This window comes from Tachyglossus aculeatus, chromosome 20 (genome assembly GCF_015852505.1).
Source record: "Tachyglossus aculeatus isolate mTacAcu1 chromosome 20, mTacAcu1.pri, whole genome shotgun sequence".
Lineage (NCBI taxonomy): Eukaryota > Metazoa > Chordata > Mammalia > Monotremata > Tachyglossidae > Tachyglossus > Tachyglossus aculeatus.
In genome coordinates, this window is record NC_052085.1 from 17,371,642 (window position 1) to 17,380,701 (window position 9,060).

Below are 9,060 nucleotides of genomic sequence, written 5' to 3' on the forward strand. Positions count from 1 at the left end.
TGCCAATTTGTACTTCCCAAGCGCTTAGTACAGTGCTCTGCACACAGTAAGCGCTCAATAAATACGATTGAATGAATGAATGAATGAGAAAGCTTCTCACTGGGGAGGGAAATTGGCTTCTCCATGAGAGACCTCTCAGAGTTTCCTTGCGGAAACTGTCACGGCCACAGAGAGTGACATGGTAATGGCGGCCCCGGGGGGAGATGAGCTCATCTCCCTCATCCCTATAACTGCTTTCCTGTCAGGCCCTCCAGATTCAGACAGACCTAACCCTTCACCTTGCAGCCCAGCAGTGACACAGGCAGACCCAGGTGAGTGTTTTCTGATATCTTGAGTTCTAAGGACAGGAGGGGGTTTCATAGAAACTTCATCCTGGAGAAGGAAGAGGGATGGTCTGTCTTCCAGGACTCTGTATTCTGGGAATGGGGTGATGAAGGGAAAGGTCCCTGACTGGAGTGACTATGTGGAGGTGAATTCCCAGCCTCTTCCAAGGAAACAGAAAGGACAAGTGGAAAGAGCTCAGGCCTTGGAGTCAGAGGACCTGGGTTCTAATCCCATTTCCAACATCAGTCTGCTTTGTGACCTTGGGCAAGTCACTTCACATCTCTGTGCCTCATCTACAAAATTTTTGTACATGTCTTTAAATCATAAATAACTTATTTATTCATATTTATGTCTGTCTACCCCTCAGACTACAAGCTTATTATAGGCAGGGAACGTGTCTGTTAATCCTGTCTAATAGGGCTCTCCCAAGCTCTTAGTACAACTAATTTAATCGTATTTATTAAGCACTTACTATGCGCAGAGCACTATACTAAGCACTTGGAAAGTACAATTCAGCAATAAAGAGAGACAATCCCTGCCCCTGACAGGCTTACAGTCTAGTAGATAAAGCTCTTACTATGTGCCAGGTACTGTACTAAGCACTGAGGAGGATACAAACAAATCGAGATGTCCACAATGCTCTGTGAGCCCCACGTGAGCAAGAGATAGTGTCTGAATTGTTTAGCTTGAATGTACACCAGCACTTGAACAGTGTTTGACACATGGAAAATGCTTAACAAATACCATGGTGATAATTATCATTATTATTATTTCTTGTACATATTTCTCCTCCCTTCCTTTCATATCTTTCCTTTCTCCTCTTGCCAGATTTTATCCATTGTTTCTTCTTCTCCACTTCCCTCTCCTCTGTCCTTGTTTTCTTATATTTCTTTAGGGCTTTCTCCCACTCTCTTGATCTCCTCTGTGGTTCTTGTCTCCTTCATCAGAGTTTCCTCTCCCTTTCTTCCAAATTCCTTTTTCCTGGCCTTGTTACAATTTACTTAATTTGCTCTCTACTGTTTTATCTCTTTTCTCTCTCCCTCTCCATTTCTCCTCATTTTCTCTTTTATTCCACCATTTCATTCATGTTTATCTCTTCTTGATCAACCCTTAGTCTCTTCTCTTTTCTTCTTTTTCAATCACTTTTCCACCAAGCCCATTCCTGGAACCCAGTTAATTGTGGTTCCCAGGCTTCATTCTTTCCACTAAGCCATACTTCTTTAAAATTCTCACTTTCTCTCTCCGTTCGTCTTTCCTTCTTCACATGTCTTCTCAAGCAGGGCAGGGATCATATCTACCAGCTATAGTTTACTGTACTCTAATAAGAACAGTTTGCACATAGTAAGTGCTTAATAAATGCCATTAAAAGAAGCATTTAGTACAGTGCTCTGTCCATCGGAAATGCTAGTAAGTACTACTGATTGATAAGCTCTAGCTCATGGTAGGCAGAGAAACATGTCTACCAACTCTGTTGTATTGTTCTCTCCCAAACATTTAGTACACCTTCTTTTCACACAGTAAGCGTTTAATCACTTTAAGTATGATGATAAATATCACTGATTGATTGCTGTGTGGTAAGTACTGTACTAAGTGTTGGAATATAAGTATGTTGATGAGATATAGCCACAATCCTTTGCTCCCAAGGGGCTTACAGTCTAAGAATGAGCTGGTGACAGACACAACAGATAAGAGCAAAATATGGAAGTTAAAGATGATGATAAATAGGACAGAAGCAGCAGGGCTTCAGCCTCTTCAGGGCACAGACCAAGAGTCGCAGAAGTCACAGCTGTGGTTCAATCAATCTGTCAATCAGTCAGTGGTATTTATTGAGCACCTACCATGTGCAGAACACCATACTAAATGCTTGGGTGAAGACAACAGTTGGTAATTACATATCCTGCCCACGGTGAGCTTCCAGTCTAGAGCTTCCAGTTTAGAGGCTACACCAGTGACCTGCTCAACTTTCTCAAGGCTGAGAAGGCTTCATGCTCTTACCGATTAACTCTGCCCAGTTTGGATAGGGGCCATGGAAATTTTCTGGGAAGCTAAGCATCACCGAAATTTTCTTTGTTGACAGTTGTCCCGTGTTTCACAAATTCCCCAGGATCTGCTTCCAGGATTTGGCTTCTTGAGATTGATGTAGGGCCTTCGGGATTCTGCAGTTCCGAAGACATCGAGACAGTGTTTTTGAGTGACCTGATATTAGGAATTGCCTTCCTCTCTCAGGCTACAGTCAGCATGTTGGGGAACATAGCGATTTTCTTTATGTACGTCCACATCTTCGTGGTGCAACCCCAGCAGAACAAGCCCATGGACCTGATCCTCACCCACCTGACTGTGACCAACACGGTGACCCTTCTCACGCGGGGCGTTCCAGAGACGATGGTGGCCGTTGGGATGAAGAATATCCTGGATGATGTTGGGTGCAAGGTAGTACTATACATGAGGAGAGTAGCCCGGGGCCTGTCCATCTGCATTACCTGCCTTCTGAGTGTGTTCCAGGCTATTACCATCAGTCCCAGCACCTCCTGGTGGTCCCAGTTCAATCCCAGAGCCTCCTATTACATCCTCCCTTCCCTCTTCATCTTCTGGCTCCTCAATATGCCAATCTCCATCAATATAATTATATCTGCTAAAACCACCAACAATGTCACCACCAGAGAACATACTTATATCACGAAGCTCTCATCATCTCACCTTATGTTGCCAACTTGTACTTCCCAAGCGCTTAGTACAGTGCTCTGTGCACAGTAAGCACTCAATAAATACAATTGATTGATTGATTGATTGATCCTATCCCATCTGGATTACTGCATCAGCCTCCTCTCCGATCTCCCATCGTCCGGTCTCTCCCCACTTCAATCCATACTTCACACTGCTACCCGGATCGTTTTTGTCCAGAATCGCTCTGGACATGTTACTCCCCTCCTCAAAAATCTCCAGTGGCTACCAATCAATCTACGCATCAGGCAAAAACTCCTCACCCTGGGCTTCAAGGCTGTCCATCACCTCGCCCCCTCCTACCCCACCTCCCTTCTCTCCTTCTACAGCCCAGCCCTCACCCTCCGCTCCTCTGCCACTAACCTCCTCACCGTGCCTCATTCTCACCTGTCCCACCATCGACCCCCGGCCCACATCATCCCCCTGGCCTGGAATGTCCTCCCTCCGCACATCCACCAAGCTAACTTTCTTTCTCCCTTCAACTCCCTACTGAGGGCTCACCTCCTCCAGGAGGCCTTCCCAGACTGAGCCCCTTCCTTCCTCTCCCCCTCCTCCCCCTCCCCATCCCCCCGCCTTACCTCCTTCCCCTCCCCATGGCACCTGTATATATGTGTATATGTTTGTACGCATTTATTACTTTATTTATTTTATTTGTACATATTTATTCTATTTATTTTATTTTGTTAATATGTTTTGTTTTGTTCTCTGTCTCCCCCTTCTAGACTGTAAGCCCACTGTTGGGTAGGGACCATCTCTATATGTTGCCAACTTGTACTTCCCGAGTGCTTAATACAGTGCTCTTCCCAAGCGCTTAGTACAGTGCTCTGCACACAGTAAGCACTCAATAAATACGATTGAATGAATGAAAATACTGCTCTAGTACACCTAAAAGCAAAGACACCAGTGTTACTCTAACTTTAACTGCCATAACTCTCCGAGATTTAATCGTTGTGTTTCTCATGAGCTGGGCCAGCAGCTATATGGTGATCATGTTACACCGATACCACAGACAGTCCCTGTTCCACATGGGGCACCCAGTCTAAAATCTCATTTTACCTATGAGGTAACCGAGGCACAAAAAAGTGAAGTGACTTACCCAAGGTCATACAGCAGACAGGTGGCGGAGCCTGGATTAGAACCTGTTCCTTCCCATTGCCTACATTGCTTAAGACCTTACCCATTATAACTCACTGCTCACTATTTTTTTTATTTATTGGCATTTGATAAGCACTTACTATATGCCAGGCACTGAACCAAGTGCTGGGTAAATACAAGCTTGTGGTCAGGGAACATATATTATCTTTCTACGGAAATACTCTGGGCATGTCACTCCCCTCCTCAAAAATCTCCAGTGGTTGCCTGTCAACCTACGAATCAAGCAAAAACTCCTCACTCTCATCTTCAAGGCTGTCCATCACCTTGCCCCCTCCTACCTCACCTCCCTCTCTTCTTCTACAGCCCAGCCCACACCCTCTGCTCTTCTGTTGCTAACCTCCTCACTGTTCCTCATTCTCGCCTGTCCTGCCATTGACCCCCGGCCCACATCCTTCCTCTGGCCTGGAATGCCCTCCCTCTGCCCATCCGCCAAGCTAGCTCTCTTCCTCCCTTCAAAGCCCTACTGAGAGCTCACCTCTCTCAGGAGGCCTTCCCAGACTGAGCCCCCTTTCTCCTCTCCCCATCGTCCCCCACCCTACCTCCTTCCCCTCCCCACAACACTTATATATATTTGTCCACATTCATTACTCTACTTTACTTGTACATATTTACTACTCTCTATTTTATTAATGACGTCCATATAGCTATACTTCTATTTATTCTGACGGTTTTGACACATGCCTACATGTTTTGTTTTGTTGTCTGTCTCCCCTTTCTAAACTGTGAGTCCGTTGCTGGGAAGGGACAATTTCTATATGTTGCTGACTTGTACTTCCCAAGCATTTCATATAATGCTCTGTGCACAGTAAGTGCTCAATAAATACGATTGAATGAATAAATATATACCAACTCTATTGTATTCTACTCTCCCCCAAATTTAGTATAATGCTCTGCACTCAGTAAGCATTTAATAAATACCTTTGATAATGATGAATGTGATAATCTATCACAGTGTGTAGTACAGTGTTTGACATATAGTAAGAGCTTAACAAATATCAGAATAATTGTATGATACCACTATATGATAAATATAATAACAATCATAATAATAGTGAGCAGATAATTCCACCTTATCAAAGGATCAGCAGAACCCCAGATAGTTCTTCCTTCACCGGAAGCCACTTCTGTCCACTGGAAGAAAAATAACTCAGCTCCTTTCCTAATGGAAAAATACACTCCTTTCCTTATGGAAAGTTAGGGAGAGAAAAATCCACATTTTTTGGTATAAGTGCTGAATGGAATGAAGGAGAGAGAGGCTAAGGCATGGTATTTTGTCTGGCTACCAGAAATTTCAGCTATTTCTACTCCTTTAGGACAAGTGGACTGCCAATGGAAGGGGTTATTCCCAGATTGTATTCAATCTTATTGACTACAGTCTTCATGTGGAAAACTGGGGAGAGAAGAGACTTGTCCAGTAATTTGTTCTTCCTTGGGGTCCATGACAGGCAAGGGGATTCTGGTCTTTTCAAGGACACACTGAAGCCTTGGAACCTGGGGATCCCTACTGATCAGCACAAAGGGGGAAACTAAAGGAAAACATGTCGAGAGAAAGGCTATGGCGCTCTGCAACTCGCTAGAGAATCCCAGCACAAAACGCAAATAAAGGGTGATGGCACAGTCAATCAAATAGAAGCAAATGAAACAGCTGACGAGGAGGAGGACGGTGTGAATGGCTTTGGTCTCGGCAGAGGATTTTGGGGAGTGGTCGGTGCTGTGGATGTGCTGGACTTGTCTGTGGTGTCGGTGTAGCACGATCACCATGTAGCCACTGGCCCAGTTCATGAGCAGCACAAAAACAAAATCTCGTAGAGTCGTGGCAGTTAAGAATGCAATAACGTTAGCGTCATTACTCTTGGGAATACTGGAGCAGTATTTTGTAATATAGGTATGTTCTGAGGAGGTGCTATTAGTGATAGCTTTGGATGATATGATTAAATTGACAGAGATCAGCAAATTAATGTTCCAGAAAAAGAGGAAGGAGGGAAGGATGTAGTGAGGGGCTCTGGGTTTGAACTGGGACCACCAGGAGGTGCTGAGACTGATGGTGATGGCCTGGAACACGCTCAGGAGACAGGTGGTACAGATGGACAAGCCCCGGGCTACTCTTCTCAAGTACAAGACTATCTTGCGATCTACACGCACTCCCTTGGTGACCTCATTCGCTCTCATGGCTTCAACTATCATCTCTATGCTGATGACACCCAAATTTACTTCTCTGCCCCTGCTCTCTCCCCCTCCCTCCAGGCTCGCATCTCCTCGTGCCTTCAGGACATCTCCATCTGGATGTCTGCCCACCACCTAAAACTCAACATGTCCAAGACTGAACTCCTTGTCTTCTCTCCCAAAACCCTGCCCTCTCCCTGACTTTCCCATCACTGTTGATGGCACTACCATCCTTCCCGTCTCACAAGCCCGCAACCTTGGTGTCATCCTCGACTCCGCTCTCTCATTCACCCCTCACATCCAAGCCGTCACCAAAACCTGCCAGTCTCAGCTCTGCAGCATTGCCAAGATCTGCCCTCTCCATCCAAACTGCTACCCTGCTCGTTCAAGCTCTCATCCTATCCCGTCTGGACTACTGCATCAGCCTCCTCTCTGATCTCCCATCCTCGTGTCTCTCCCCGCTTCAATCCATACTTCATGCTGCTGCCCGGATTGTCTTTGTCCAGAAACGCTCTGGGCATATTACTCCCCTCCTCAAAAATCTCCAGTGGCTACCAATCAATCTGCGTATCAGGCAGAAACTCCTCACCCTGGGCTTCAAGGCTCTCCATTACCTCGCTCCCTCCTACCTCATCTCCCTTCTCTCCTTCTCCAGCCCAGCCCGCACCCTCTGCTCCTCTACTGCTAATCTCCTCACCGTACCTCATTCTCGCCTGTCCCGCCGTCGACCCCCGGCCCACGTCCTCCCCCGGGCCTGGAATGCCCTCCCTCTGCCCATCCGCCAAGCTAGCTCACTTCCTCCCTTCAAGGCCCTACTGGGAGCTCACCTCCTCCAGGAGGTCTTCCCAGGCTGAGCCCCCTCTTGTCACCCTCTCCATCCCCCCGTCTTACCTCCTTCCCTTCCCCACAGCACCTGTATATATGTATATATGTTTGTACATATTTATTACTCTATTTTACTTGTACATATCTATTCTATTTATTTTATTTTGTTAATATGTTTGGTTTTGTTCTCTGTCTCCCCCTTCTAGACTGTGAGCCCACTTGTACTTCCCAAGCGCTTAGTACAGTGCTCTGCACACAGTAAGCGCTCAATAAATATGATTGATTGATTGATTGATTGATTGCGACCAACATCATCCAGAATATTCTTCATCCCAAAGGCCACCATCGTCTCTGGAATGCCCTGCTTGAGAAGAGTCACCATGTTGGTCACGGTCAAGTGGGTGAGGATCAGGTCCATAGGCTTCTTCTGCTAGGGCTGAACCAAGAAGATGTGGACGTACACTAAGAACATCGCCGTATTGCCCAGTACACCAACCACAGTCTGAAAGAGGAAGGAAATTCCTAGAACCTGGTCATTAGAAAGCATTGTCTTGGAAGCTTCAAAACTGTACAATCCTGAACTTCCTACAAAAAAACCCAGAAGGGAGCACCAGTGATAAATCATGACAAAATTTAATTGAAGATCCGTAAAACAAGTGTCAACCTATTTCTGCCTCAGAGTATGGGAAAATTCCCGTGATGTCAACTCAGGTCTTGCTCCCTTTATTCATCTCCCCTCCTAGCCCCACAGCACTTATGTCCATATTTGTAATTTATTTTTTTATATTAATATCTGTCTCCTCTAGACTGTAAGCTCGCTGTGGGTACAGCATGTGTCTGTTTATTGTTTTGTTGGACTCTCCCAAGAGCTCAGTACAGTGCTTTGTTACCTAGTAAGCGCTCAATAGATACAACTGAATGAATGAATGAAGGAACCTCTTTGATTGGAGCAGCTCAATGATACTGGCTTTCGAACAGTGTCCAGCCACTGTGGGGTGGGTATCGCTGGAATAGAGGAAGAACCCAGAGGCCAACTCATATTGATTCTTTCAATATGCCCAGGATGAAATTGTCCTTTGTTAACAGACTGAGCAAATTTCTGTGATAGAAGGCCATGGAACAGAACTCTGAGTGTAGGATTTTGGACACTTGGACACTGCTATGGGGAAGCAGTGTGGCTCATTGGAAAGTGCAGGGGCTTTGGAGTCAGAGGTCATGGGTTCGAGTCCCAACTCTGCCACATGTCCGCTGTGTGACCTTGGGCAAGTCATTTAACTTCTTTGAGCCTCAGTTCCCTCATCTGTAAAATGGGGATTAAGACTGTGAGCCCCACGTGGGACAACTTGATCACCTTGTATCCCCCCCAGCGCTTAGAACAGTGATCTGCACATAGTAAGTACTTAACAAATGCCATTATTATTATTATTATTATTATTATCATAGGTCTTGATATGATGATCTATGATGACATCGTATGTCAGAGAAGCAGCATAGCCTATTGAAAATAGCACTATCCTGGAAGTCAAAGGTCCTGGGTTCTAATCCCATCTCCACTGCTTGTCCGCTGAATGACTCTGGGCAAGTTACTTAACTTCTCTGTGCCTCAGTTATGTCATCTGTAAAATAGGGACCAGGACTGTTAGCCCAATGTGGTTCAAGGACGTTAACCAACCTGATTAGATTGTATCTACTCCAGCACTTAGGTCAGTGCCTGGAACACAGTAAGTGCTTAACAAATGCCATAAAAAATATAAAAAGCATTCCCACCACAGTAGGCAGAACTCCTAATATTTTCAATCAATAAATGGTCATTATTGAGCACTTACTTTGTGCAGAGCATTATACTAAGTCCTTGGGAGAGTATAGTAGAAC

General features: G+C 45.4%; 1 pseudogene; it reads right to left on the minus strand.

Moving 5' to 3' along the window:
• Window positions 1-5,562: 5,562 nt before the first annotated feature.
• LOC119941274 lies at window positions 5,563-7,744 on the minus strand (annotated as a pseudogene).
• Window positions 7,745-9,060: the final 1,316 nt, after the last annotated feature.